Source organism: Salvelinus fontinalis, chromosome 8 (assembly GCF_029448725.1).
Source record: "Salvelinus fontinalis isolate EN_2023a chromosome 8, ASM2944872v1, whole genome shotgun sequence".
Taxonomy (NCBI): Eukaryota; Metazoa; Chordata; class Actinopteri; order Salmoniformes; family Salmonidae; genus Salvelinus; species Salvelinus fontinalis.
In genome coordinates, this window is record NC_074672.1 from 50026776 (window position 1) to 50041793 (window position 15018).

General features: G+C 49.9%; 1 protein-coding gene across 3 annotated transcripts in view; it reads right to left on the reverse strand.

Moving 5' to 3' along the window:
• Positions 1-5238, reverse strand: part of LOC129861376 (filamin-A-like) — a 92138-nt gene extending 86900 nt beyond the window's left edge. For 2 of the 3 annotated variants that reach the window (XM_055932762.1, XM_055932764.1), the window contains exon 1: positions 5109-5238. The gene's annotated coding sequence lies outside the window, so the exon portion shown is untranslated. The remainder of the gene's footprint in view (positions 1-5108) is intronic. The other variant, XM_055932763.1, reaches the window with a different exon arrangement.
• Between the last annotated feature and the right edge of the window lie 9780 nt (positions 5239-15018).

Here is a 15018-nt window from a genome sequence, read left to right on the forward strand (position 1 = left end):
CCAAAGGTGCCTTAAACACTATTATAAACTGGTTACCAACGTAATTAGTAACAAGAAATCATTTGTCATCCCCGTGGTATACGGTCTGATATACCACGGCTGTTAGCCAATCAGCATTCAAGGCTTTAACCACCCAGTTTATAATTTCCTTTATTCTTTTCCACTAACCCTACCACCCCTCTCCTCTCCTCTACCCTCCCCTCCTCTCCACTAACCCTACCACCCCTCTCCTCTACCCTCCCCTCCTCTCCACTAACCCTACCACCCCTCTCCTCTACCCTCCCCTCCTCTCCACTAACCCTACCACCCCTCTCCTCTCCTCTACCCTCCCCTCCTCTCCACTAACCCTATCACCCCTCTCCTCTCCTCTCCACTAAACCCTTCCACCCCTCTCCTCTCCTCTCCTCTACCCTCCCCTCCTCTCCACTAACCCTATCACCCCTCTCATCTCCTCTCCACTAAACCCTTCCACCCCTCTCCTCTCCTCTACCCTCCCCTCCTCTCCACTAACCCTATCACCCCTCTCCTCTCCTCTCCACTAACCCTACCACCCCTCTCCTCTCCTCTACCCTCCCCTCCTCTCCACTAACCCTATCACCCCTCTCCTCTCCTCTCCACTAAACCCTTCCACCCCTCTCCTCTCCTCTCCTCTACCCCTCCTCTCCTCTCCACTAACCCTATCACCCCTCTCCTCTCCTCTCCACTAAACCCTTCCACCCCTCTCCTCTCCTCTCCTCTACCATCCCCTCCTCTCCACTAACCCTATCACCCCTCTCCTCTCCTCTCCACTAAACCCTTCCACCCCTCTCCTCTCCTCTCCTCTACCCTCCTCTCCTCTCCACTAACCCTATCACCCCTCTCCTCTCCTCTCCACTAAACCCTTCCACCCCTCTCCTCTCCTCTCCTCTACCCTCCCCTCCTCTCCACTAACCCTATCACCCCTCTCCTCTCCTCTCCACTAAACCCTTCCACCCCTCTCCTCTCCTCTCCTCTACCCTCCCCTCCTCTCCACTAACCCTATCACCCCTCTCCTCTCCTCTCCACTAAACCCTTCCACCCCTCTCCTCTCCTCTACCCTACCCTCCCTCTCTCTCCACCTACCACCCCTCTCCTCTCCTCTCCTCTCCTCTACCCTCCCCTCCTCTCCACTAACCCTACCACCCCTCTCCTCTCCTCTCCTCTACCCTCCCTCCTCTCCACTAACCCTACCACCCCTCTCCACCCCTCTCCTCTACCCTCCCCTCCTCTCCACTAACCCTACCACCCCCTCTCCTCTCCTCTCCTCTACCCTCCCCTCCTCTCCACCTACCACCCCTCTCCTCTCCTCTCCTCTCCTCTCCCTCCTCCCCTCCTCTCCACTAACCCTACCACCCTCTCCTCTCCTCTCCTCTACCCTCCTCTCCACTAACCCTACCACCCCTCTCCTCTCCTCTACCCTCCTCTCCACTAACCCTACCACCCCTCTCCCCTCCTCTCCTCTACCCTCCCCTCCTCTCCACTAACCCTACCACCCCTCTCCTCTCTTCTCCTCTCCCCTCCTCTCCTCTACCCTCCTCTCCTCTCCACTAACCCTACCACCCCTCTCCTCTCCTCTCCTCTACCCTCCCCTCCTCTACCCTCCCCTCCTCTCCACTAACCCTACCACCCCTCTCCTCTACCCTCCCCTCCTCTCCACTAACCCTACCACCCCTCTCCTCTCCTCTACCCTCCCCTCCTCTCCACTAACCCTACCACCCCTCTCCCCTCCTCTCCTNCACCCCACCACACCCCCCCCTCCTCACCCCCACCCCCCACCCCCACCCCTATACCACCTCACCCCCTCCCTCCTCTCCCAACCCCACCCCACCACTCCACACCCCCACCCACCCACCACACCACCTCCCTCCTCCCCACCACTCCTCCTCCCCCTCCCCTCCACTCCCCTCCACTCCACTACCCCACCCTGACCCCTCCTCATCCCCTCCCCACACCACTCACCCTCCCACCCTCTCACCTCCTACCCTCCCTCACCTACCACACCTCTCCCCTCCTCTCCCTCTCTACCCTCCCCTCCCTCCTCCCACTACCCCTACCCACCCCTCTCCTCTCCTCTACCCTCCCCTCCTCTCCACTAACCCTACCACGCCTTACTCTCTCCTCTCCTCTCCCTCCACACTCTCCACGACCCTACCTCCCCTCTCCTCTACCTCCCCTCCCCTCCTCTCCACTAACCCTACCACCCCTCTCCTCTCCTCTACCCTCCTCTCCTCTCCACTAACCCTACCACGCCTTTCCTCTCCTCTCCTCTCCTCTCCTCTCCACTAACCCTACACCCTCTCTCCTCGCCTCTCCTCTCCACTCCTCTCCTCAGCCTCTCCTCTCCTCTCCTCTCCTCTCCCTCCTCTCCTCTCCACTAACCCTACCACGCCTTTCCTCTCCTCTCCTCTCCTCTCCTCTCCTCTCCTCTCCTCTCCCCTCCTCTCCTCTCCACTAACCCTACCACGCCTTTCCTCACCTCTCCTCTCCTCTCTTCTCCTCTCACTCCTCCCCTCTCCTCTCTCTACCCTCCCCTCCTCTCCACTAACCCTACCCCGCCTCTCCTCTCCTCTCCTCTCCTCTCCCTCCTCCTCTCCACTACCCTACCACCTCTCTCCTCTCCTCTCCCTCCCCTCCTCTCCACTAACCCTACCTCCTCTCCTCTACCCTCCCCTCTCCACTCCCTACCACCCTCTCCTCTCCTCTCCCTCACCTCCTCTCCACTAACCCTACCACCCCTCACCTCCTCTCCTCTCCTCTCCCTCCCTCACCACCTCACACCCTACCCCCCTCTCCTCTACCTCCTCCCTCCCACCTCACCACCCCTCACTACACCTACCACCCTCTCCACTACCTCCCTCCTCTCCACTACCCTACCACCCCTCTCCTCTTCTCTACCCTCCCCTCCTCTCCACTACCCTCACCACGCCTTCCTCTCTCCTCTCCTCTCCTCTCCTCTCCTCTCCTCTCCTCCTCCCTCCTCTCCTCTCCTCTCCCCTCCTTCCTCTCCCCTCCTCTCCACTAACCCTACCTCCCTCTCCCCTCCTCTCCTCTACCCTCCTCTCCTCTCACCCTACCACCCTACCACTCTCTCCTCTCCTCCTCCTCCTCTACCCTCCCCTCCTCTCCACTAACCCTACCACCCTCTCCTCTCTTCTCCTCTCCCCTCCTCTCCTCTACCCTCCTCTCCTCTCCACTAACCCTACCACATCTCTCCTCTCCTCTCTCCTCTACCCTCCTCCACTAACCCTACCACATCTCTCCTCTCCTCTCCTCCCCTCTACCCTCCCCTCCTCTCCACTAAACCCTACCACCCCCTCTCCCCTACCTCTCCTCTACCTCCCTCCTCCTCCACTAACCTACCACCCCTCCCTAATTGTAAACTCTAGACATCTACACTACCTATCTACACTACATACTATATACCCTCTACATACTATATACACTCTACATACTATATACACTCTACATACTATATACACTACATACTATATACACTCTACATACTATATACACTCTACATACTATATACACTACATACTATATACACTCTACATACTATATACACTCTACATACTATATACACTCTACATACTATACACTCTACATACTATATACACTCTACATACTATATACACTACATACTATATACACTACATACTATATACACTACATACTATATACACTCTACATACTATATACACTCTACATACTATATACACTCTACATACTATATACACTCTACATACTATATACACTACATACTATATACACTCACATACTATATACACTCTACATACTATATACCTCTACTACTACACTCTACATACTATATACACTACATACTATATACACTCTACATACTATATACACTCTACATACTATATACACTACATACTATATACACTCTACATACTATATACACTCTACATACTATATACACTCTACATACTATATACACTACATACTATATACACTCTACATACTATATACTCTACATACTATATACACTACATACTATATACACTCTACATACTATATACACTCTACATACTATACACATTTTTACAGAAACAGTATATTTTATAATAATGTTGTTTGTTTTTATTCGTAGCCCCTCCCATCTATTTCTGATTAGTTGAGTGACAGTTAAACACCAGCAGTTTGTTAAAGTTGCTGCACCTAACCATTCCTGTGTGTGTGTGTGTGTGTGTGTGTGTGTGTGTGTGCGTGCGTGCGTGTGTGCGTGTGTGCGTGTGTGTGTGTGTGTGTGTGTGTGTGTGTGTGTGTGTCTATGCTAACCCGTTTCTAACCAGATGATGTACCAGTCGCTGTAGGCAGAGGGGGGCGCACGCGGCCCTCTACATCCCCGGATAGGGCTCGAGACAGGACCGGTCCGTGTTTTACCTTATTTGGTGTGGAGCTCCTCCTTATAATACCGACTGATGCGCCAGCCTGCTGGGTCTGGGCGTGGGTGCGTGCGTGCGTGATCGTGTAACGTGAATGAGAGTTAAAGTGTAACTTACTGTCGCGTGAAGCTGTGTTTTGCCAGTGTGCTCAACACCAGTCTCGACATCAACGCAGATCACACACGCACGCCCCAACCCAGATCTTCCCCACTATGATAATAACTAGTCACATATCGTTTAATAGAGGGGGAGACAATAAGAGACCGTTTCCTGTGTACAGAATGTCAGCTTTCTAACAACAATACACCCGCAGCCCGGGAGGTCCCACAGCACAGCTGGCACCGACTACCCGGTAACGGCTAAACTGCTACGCCTCTCCTGACAGACTAAATAACCCGAAGCAGGACATATATGACCGGGATCGGTTTCCCCTCCTCCCCGGAGCAAGATATTAATCCATATTGCCAGTGTCATCCCCGCGGCCAGGGTGCGTTTGGGGACATTCATGGTGCTGACATCACAGATGTCCCGTTAACTAACTAACTAACTAACTAACTAACTAACTAACTAACTAACTAACTAACAGTCCTGGACTAAACAGTGTAAAACAGACAATAGCATCAAGGACATTGAACTGGCTTTAAACATCAGAAAACAGCAAGAGAAAAACGTACATGTCCTTACCCTTTCTTAATCTATAGCTCTGTCTTCCCGTTGCGGTGCGCGTAAAATCCCTACCAGCGGGCAGAACCGGTGGGCTCCGTGAACTCGTGAAAAAGAAAGATCTTCACTGTTTTGCTCTTTTTTATCTCTCTCTCTCTCTCTCTCTCTCTCTCTCTCTCTCTCTCTCTCTCTCTCTCTCTCTCTCTCTCTCTCTCTCTATTTATCTCTCTCTCTCTCTCTCTATCTTACAGTGAGATCCTTAATTGGTAAAGTATCACAGGGGGTCTCTCTCTCTTTCTCTCTCTCTCTCTTTCTCTCTATCCTTGTTTCAGAGAGTTGATGTCATTGCCGCGCCTTCGGATTTTAAAGGTATGATGTCACCGGCTTCTGCGCGCACCCCTATCTCGCATCTCCCCTTGCGGGGGTTCTGGGCGTGTGTGTGCATGTGTGTGTGACTACACCATACAGTGGGGTGAACATAATTCCTCCAACAACCTGCTCTCTGCTCTGTCCTCTCCTATAGTCAATGAACTGGACAACATCTGTATCTGCAGAGAGAGAGGGAGAGACTGAACAAGAGTGAGAGAGACTGAAAGAGAGAGAGAGAGAGAGAGAGAGAGAGAGAGAGATTGTGTGTGTGTGTGTGTGTGTGTGTGTGTGTGTGTGTGTGTGTGTGTGTGTGTGTGTGTGTGTGTGTGTGTGTGTGTGTGTGTGTGTGTGTGTGTGTGTGTGTGTGTGTGTGTGTGTGTGTGTGTGTGTGTGTGTGTGTGAGGAGAGGAGAGGAGAGGGAGGGAGGGAGGGAAGAGAAGGGGAGGGAGGGAGGGAGGCGGCACCAGATGTTCAAAAGTGGTGATGAAATTTGGCACGCATGCTCAGGGATATGAATTTAGCTAACCTGCAAAGTATGGTTCAGTTTGGCTGCATGGTGGCGCGGTCTGGCACATAAATGTAAATAGTCCGGGTGGCCGTTTGATTAATTGTTCAGCCGTCTTTTGGCTTGGGGTAGAAGCTGTTTCAGGAGCCTTTTGGACCTAGACTTGGCGATCTGGTACCGTTTGCCGTGCGGTTGCAGAGAGAACAGTCTATGACTTGGGTGACTGGAGTCTTTGACAATTACTTTGACAATTCTTTCTCTGACACCGCCAAGTATATATGTCCTGGATGGCAGGAAGTTGTAGTGCCTTACGGTAACGGAAAGGCGGAGCAGTTGCCATACCAGGCGGTGATGCAACCGGTCAGGATGCTCTCGATTGTGCAGCCGTAGAACTTTTTGAGGATCTGGGGCCCCATGTCAAATCTTTTCAGTCTCCTGAGGGGGAAAATGTGTTATCGTGCCTTCTTCATGACTGTCTTGGTGTGTTTGGACCATGATAGATTGTTGGTGATGTGGACACCAAGGAACTTTAAACTCTCGACTTCAGCCTGTTCGGCCCTCCTTTTCCTGTAGTCCACGATCAGCTCCTTAGTCTTGCTCACATTGAGGGAGAGGCTGTTGTCCTGATACCACATAGCCAGGTCTCTAATCTCCTCTCTATAGGCTGTCTCATCGTTGTCGGTGATCAGGCCTACCACTGTTGTGTCGTCAGCAAACTTAATGATGGTGTTGGAGTCATGTTTGGTCACGCAGTCGTGGGTGAACAGGGAGTACAGGAGGGGACTAAGCACACAACCCTGAGGGGTCCCAGTGTTGAGGATCAGCGTGGCGGATGTGTTGTTGCCTACCCTTACCACCTGGGGGTGGCCCATCAGGAAGTCCAGGATACAGTTGCAGAGGGAGGTGTTTAGTCCCAGGATCCTTAGCTTAGTGATGAGCTTTGTGGGCGATATGGTGTTGAATGCTGAGCTGTAGTCAATGAACAGCATTCTCACATAGGTGTTCCTTTTGTCCAGGTGGGAAAGGGCAGTGTAGAGTGTGATTGAGGTTGCATCATCTGCGGATCAGTTGGGGTGGTATGTGAATTGGAGTGGGTCTAGAGTGTCTGGGATAATGGTGTTGATGTGAGCCATGACCAGCCTTTCAAAGCACTTCATGGCTACAGACGTTAGTGCTACGGGGCAGGTAGTCATTTAGGCAGATTACCTTTGCTTTCTTGGGCACAGGGACCATGGTGGTCTGCTTGAAACATGTAGGTATTACAGACTCGGTCAGGGAGAGGTTGAAAATGTCAGTGAAGACACTTGCCAGTTGGTCCGCGCATACTCTGACTACACATCCTGGTAATCCGTCCGGCAGCCTTGTAAGTGTTGACCTGTTTATAGGTCGTGATCACACAGTTGTCCAGAACAGCTGGTGCGCTCCTGCATGCTTCAGTATTGCTAGCCTCGAAGCGTGCATAAAAGACATTTAGCTCATCTGGTAGGCTCACGTCACTGGGCAGCTCGCCGCTGGGTTTACCTTTGTAGTCCGTAATAGTTTGCAAGCCCTGCCACATCCGACAAGCATCAGAGCTGGTGTAGTAGGATTCAATCTTAGTCCTGTATTGACGCTTTGCATGTTTGATGGTTCATCTGAGGGCATAGTGGGATTTCTTATAAGCATCCGGATTAGAGTCCCGCTCCTTGAAAGCGGGAGTTCTAGCCTTTAGCTCGGTGTGGATGTTGCCTGTAATCCATGGCTTCTGGTTGGGATATGTAGGTACAGTCAATGTGGGGAAGACATCGTCAATGCACTTAGCGATAAAGGAGCGCCCCTTCTGGATGAGCAGTTTCCTGTTTGCTTATGGCCTTATACAGCTCGCTGAGTGGGTCTTAGTGCCAGCATCGGTTTGTGGTTGTAAATAGACGCCTACGAATAATATAGATGAGAACTCTCTTGGTAGATAGTGTGGTCTACAGCTTATCATGAGGTACTCTACCTCAGGCGAGCAATACCTTGAGAGTTCTTTAATATTAGACATCGGGCACCAGCAGTTATTGACAAATAGACACACACAAAGTTAATATTCTGTTAATTTATACCCAAATAATAATGTTGGCCCTAAAAATTGTCAAAGACTTCAGCCACACTAGTCATAGACCGTTCTCTCTGCTACCACACGGCAAGCAGTACCGGAGCGCCTAGTCTAGGTCCAAGAGGCTTCTAAACAGCTTCTACCCCCCCAAGAGACTCCAGAACATCTTTAAATGCATTGAAATGGTCATCAAAACTAAGAGTTTCAAGGGGTGAGCCAACCAATAGAACTCATCTGTCACAATAATGTCCCTGACTTTGGAAAACGTCGATGATTACTTCACATACTATCAAGCCGAGGCCGTAGTCAGCACGTTCGTGCTTTCGCCATTTCACTGAGAGAACATTTTGTGTGTACTGAGACATTCAATCTAGTAGCAATCTCAGGACCTTCATTCATATCATTGAGCTGTACCATTGTCCCTGGCTAATCTGTCCCGGTTAAACGATTCCCATTGATAAGTCATGTGATGTTGGTGCTTTTTGGCTCGTGTCATGCTGATATTTTCTTAACTCTTTTGCTATGTTTTAAAGAAGTTATGTTTTGCTTCATAACGAAGACTCGGCCCAATATTCCTTATACACCGAGGATAATGTGTCATGAAAATTATGTTTAAGCAAAATATTCCTATTAGGAAACAAATACTTGAAGTCTATGATGCGCAGTAATGAAGTGTTTTAGATAGATAGTCATACCCTCGTTTATTACAATACTGACGATCTGTAGTAGTAACAGTAGATTCATTCTGAACCAGATCACCAAACATCAATGGCGGAGAAGACAACAAGATTGGATGGCATTTAGGCCCAAGCATTGCTTTCATCATCCAATTTGACTGCAGGCGGACGATTCCTCTTCTCTGCGTATCCATAGTCACTGGATTCTACCAGAAAATGTATTTGGCACTAAATCTATATAAAGAAATTTCACAAAGTTAGCGTGTACATCCTGTAACACAAGTTTTACCTCAAACTGTGCAACTCCTCCTAAAATGTTGTGAATAATATCAACGGTTGAAGTCCTGCAGAGGATTCAATAAAAGGTACATTTCACAACCTGAGGTAGTGTTGGATTTGACTGTATAGTTGGACAATGGTCCCGAAAGCATGCCTTTTGTTTGCAAAATCACACTTAAGTCATCTTCACAGAACACAGTTTGAAAATACCTGTTCTCGGTGAGGCAAAGAAAAAGACAGCAATACAGGGCACTAAAGGATTCTCCAAAACCAAAGAGGCAATGTATACCAAGATTATCACCAGTAACATGGACACAATACTGCAATGAACACGACCATTAAGCATGAACACTTAAACTCCCTCAGTCTCAAACACTTTCAGGTCACTTACAATTGGCTTTAGTATGGCATCAAATCCATCATCTCTAAGGTCCTGGGTATGGAAGAGCGCATAGATTTCCCACCCTAGTCACACCCTGACCGAACCAAATAGAGAATAAAGAAGGCTCTCTAAGGTCCTGAGTATGGAAGAGGACATAGATTTCCCACCCTAGTCACACCCTGACCGAACCAAATAGAGAATAAAGAAGGCTCTCTAAGGTCCTAGGTATGGAAGAGCACATAGGTGTATATTTGACTAAAGATGCATTTGTTTTTGGTGGAAAATCTCTCAAAGGGAAGTGTATAACCCTCAAACTTATGAAGAGCCTTCTTTGATCCCATTGGCTCTCAAAGGGAAGTGTATAACCCTCAAACTTATGAAGAGCCTTCTTTGATCCCATTGGCTCTCAAAGGGAAGTGTATAACCCCCAAACTTGAGAAGAACTTTCTTTGATCCCATTGGCTCTCAAAGTCATTATAAAACAGTTGAATTTGCAACCAATTTTTTTTCTTTGGAGAAAAGGGTTTCTTTTCCATCTTCCAAATCAATGGAATGAGACCAAGGTGCTGCGTGGTAAGCGTACATCTTTATTTATTTAGATGAACACCAAAAAAAAAATATATACGAACGTAACGTTCTGCACGCTACACAGTAACTGTACAAAAACAAGATGCCACAAACTCAGGTGGAAAACAGGCTGCCTAAGTATGATCCCCAATCAGAGACAACGATAGACAGCTGCCTCTGATTGAGAACCATACCAGGCCAAACAAAGAAATAGGAAAACTAGATTGCCCACACTAGTCACACCCTGACCTAACCACATAGAGAATAAAGAAGGCTCTCTAAGGTCAGGGCGTGACGGTAAAGTCCTTTGACATTGTGACTCGAGGTGAACATATCACTGAGGTTTTGGGTTCTTAAAAAAATTGACTGCAACGTCTGAAGAATTGGAACATAAGCAAACTTGTCAGTTACGACTACTTGATCAGAAGCTCCAGTTGTTGTGTATCGTCTATTATCAACCCTAACACCAAGCACGTTCTCCATTGGGTTAACACTTTCCCATTTCGGAGCAAAATACTTTTTTCGTTTCGATTAGGAATTCAATGAAGTGAAAAGGTTTTTCTATATCCTGAAAAAGTCTGCTGGATTTTGCCTTTCTGTGTCCTGTGAAGAAATACATTTCAGAGCATTCTCTTTAGCTTGACCCTGTATCTCAATAACGGCTTGTTACGTTGGAAGTTACAAAACTATTGACAGTTGTCTGACCTACACCCTCTGATCTCTGATCTACACCCTCTGATCTCTGACCTACACCCTCTGATCTCTGACCTACACCCTCTGATCTCTGATCTCTGACCTACACCCTCTGATCTCTGATCTCTGACCTACACCCTCTGATCTCTGACCTACACCCTCTGATCTCTGACCTACACCCTCTGACCTCTGATCTCTGACCTACACCCTATGATCTCTGACCTACACCCTCTGATCTCTGACCTACACCCTCTGATCTCTGACCTACACCCTCTGATCTCTGACCTACACCCTCTGACCTCTGATCTCTGACCTACACCCTCTGATCTCTGACCTACACCCTCTGATCTCTGACCTACACCCTCTGATCTCTGACCTACACCCTCTGATCTCTGACCTACACCCTCTGATCTCTGATGTCTGACCTACACCCTCTGATCTCTGACCTACACCCTCTGATGTCTGACCTACACCCTCTGATCTCTGACCTACACCCTCTGATCTCTAACCTACACCCTCTGATCTCTGACCTACACCCTCTGATCTCTGACCTACACCCTCTGATCTCTGACCTACACCCTCTGATCTCTGACCTACACCCTCTGATCTCTGACCTACACCCTCTGATCTCTGACCTACACCCTCTGATCTCTGACCTACACCCTCTGATGTCTGACCTACACCCTCTGATCTCTGACCTACACCCTCTGATCTCTGACCTACACCCTCTGATCTCTGACCTACACCCTCTGACCTCTGATCTCTGACCTACACCCTCTGATCTCTGACCTACACCCTCTGACCTCTGATCTCTGACCTACACCCTCTGATCTCTGACCTACACCCTCTGATCTCTGACCTACACCCTCTGATCTCTGACCTACACCCTCTGATGTCTGACCTACACCCTCTGATCTCTGACCTACACCCTCTGATCTCTGACCTACACCCTCTGATCTCTGACCTACACCCTCTGATCTCTGACCTACACCCTCTGATCTCTGACCTACACCCTCTGATCTCTGACCTACACCCTCTGATGTCTGACCTACACCCTCTGATCTCTGACCTACACCCTCTGATCTCTGACCTACACCCTCTGATCTCTGACCTACACCCTCTGACCTCTGATCTCTGACCTACACCCTCTGATCTCTGACCTACACCCTCTGACCTCTGATCTCTGACCTACACCCTCTGATCTCTGACCTACACCCTCTGATCTCTGACCTACACCCTCTGATCTCTGACCTACACCCTCTGATGTCTGACCTACACCCTCTGATCTCTGACCTACACCCTCTGATCTCTGACCTACACCCTCTGATCTCTGACCTACACCCTCTGATCTCTGACCTACACCCTCTGATCTCTGACCTACACCCTCTGATGTCTGACCTACACCCTCTGATCTCTGACTTACACCCTCTGATCTCTGACCTACACCCTCTGATCTCTGACCTACACCCTCTGATCTCTGATCTCTGACCTACACCCTCTGATGTCTGACCTACGCCCTCTGATCTCTGACCTACACCCTCTGATCTCTGACCTACACCCTCTGATCTCTGACCTACACCCTCTGATCTCTGATGTCTGACCTACACCCTCTGATCTCTGACCTACACCCTCTGATCTCTGACCTACACCCTCTGATCTCTGACCTACACCCTCTGATCTCTGACCTACACCCTCTGATCTCTGATCTCTGACCTACACCCTCTGATGTCTGACCTACACCCTCTGATCTCTGACCTACACCCTCTGATCTCTGACCTACACCCTCTGATGTCTGACCTACACCCTCTGATCTCTGATCTCTGACCTACACCCTCTGATCTCTGACCTACACCCTCTGATGTCTGACCTACACCCTCTGATATCTGACCTACACCCTCTGATGTCTGACCTACACCCTCTGATCTCTGATGTCTGACCTACACCCTCTGATCTCTGACCTACACCCTCTGATCTCTGACCTACACCCTCTGATCTCTGACCTACACCCTCTGATGTCTGACCTACACCCTCTGATCACTGACCTACACCCTCTGACCTCTGACCTACACCCTCTGATCTCTGACCTACACCCTCTGATCTCTGACCTACACCCTCTGATCTCTGACCTACACCCTCTGATCTCTGACCTACACCCTCTGATGTCTGACCTACACCCTCTGATCTCTGACCTACACCCTCTGATCTCTGACCTACACCCTCTGACCTCTGACCTACAGCCTCTGACCTCTGACCTACACCCTCTGATCTCTGACCTACACCCTCTGATCTCTGACCTACACCCTCTGATCTCTGACCTACACCCTCTGATCTCTGACCTACACCCTCTGATCTCTGACCTACACCCTCTGATCTCTGACCTACACCCTCTGATCTCTGACCTACACCCTCTGATCTCTGACCTACACCCTCTGATGTCTGACCTACACCCTCTGATCTCTGATCTCTGACCTACACCCTCTGATCTCTGACCTACACCCTCTGATGTCTGACCTACACCCTCTGATCTCTGACCTACACCCTCTGATGTCTGACCTACACCCTCTGATCTCTGACCTACACCCTCTGATGTCTGACCTACACCCTCTGATCTCTGACCTACACTCTCTGATCTCTGACCTACACCCTCTGATCTCTGACCTACACCCTCTGATCTCTGACCTACACCCTCTGATGTCTAACCTACACCCTCTGATCTCTGACCTACACCCTCTGATCTCTGACCTACACCCTCTGATCTCTGACCTACACCCTCTGATGTCTGACCTACACCCTCTGATGTCTGACCTACACCCTCTGATCTCTGACCTACACCCTCTGATCTCTGACCTACACCCTCTGATCTCTGATCTCTGACCTACACCCTCTGATCTCTGACCTACACCCTCTGATCTCTGACCTACACCCTCTGATCTCTGACCTACACCCTCTGATCTCTGACCTACACCCTCTGATCTCTGACCTACACCCTCTGATGTCTGACCTACACCCTCTGATCTCTGACCTACACCCTCTGATCTCTGACCTACACCCTCTGATCTCTGACCTACACCCTCTGATCTCTGACCTACACCCTCTGATCTCTGACCTACACCCTCTGATGTCCGACCTACACCCTCTGATCTCTGACCTACACCCTCTGATCTCTGATGTCTGACCTACACCCTCTGATCTCTGACCTACACCCTCTGATCTCTGACCTACACCCTCTGATCTCTGACCTACGCCCTCTGATCTCTGACCTACACCCTCTGATCTCTGACCTACACCCTCTGATCTCTGACCTACACCCTCTGATCTCTGACCTACACCCTCTGATCTCTGACCAACACCCTCTGATGTCTGACCTACACCCTCTGATCTCTGACCTACACCCTCTGATCTCTGACCTACACCCTCTGATCTCTGACCTACACCCTCTGATCTCTGACCTACACCCTCTGATGTCTGACCTACACCCTCTGATCTCTGACCTACACCCTCTGATGTCTGACCTACACCCTCTGATCTCTGATCTCTGACCTACACCCTCTGATCTCTGATCTCTGACCTACACCCTCTGATCTCTGATCTCTGACCTACACCCTCTGACCTCTGACCTACACCCTCTGATGTCTGACCTACACCCTCTGATCTCTGACCTACACCCTCTGATCTCTGACCTACACCCTCTGATGTCTGACCTACACCCTCTGATCTCTGACCTACACCCTCTGATCTCTGATGTCTGACCTACACCCTCTGATCTCTGACCTACACCCTCCGATCTCTGACCTACACCCTCTGATCTCTGACCTACACCCTCTGATCTCTAACCTACACCCTCTGATGTCTGACCTACACCCTCTGATCTCTGATCTCTGACCTGCACCCTCTGACCTCTGACCTACACCCTCTGATGTCTGACCTACACCCTCTGATCTCTGACCTACACCCTCTGATCTCTGACCTACACCCACTGATGTCTGACCTACACCCTCTGATCTCTGACCTACACCCTCTGATCTCTGATGTCTGACCTACACCCTCTGATCTCTGACCTACACCCTCTGATCTCTGACCTACACCCTCTGATCTCTGACCTACACCCTCTGATCTTTGACCTACACCCTCTGATCTCTGACCTACACCCTCTGATCTCTGACCTACACCCTCTGATCTCTGACCTACACCCTCTGATCTCTGACCTACACACTCTGATCTCTGACCTACACCCTCTGATCTCTGACCTACACCCTCTGATCTCTGACCTACACCCTCTGATCTCTGACCTACACCCTCTGATCTCTGACCTACACCCTCTGATCTCTGACCTACACCCTCTGATGTCTGACCTACACCCTCTGATCTCTGACCTACACCCT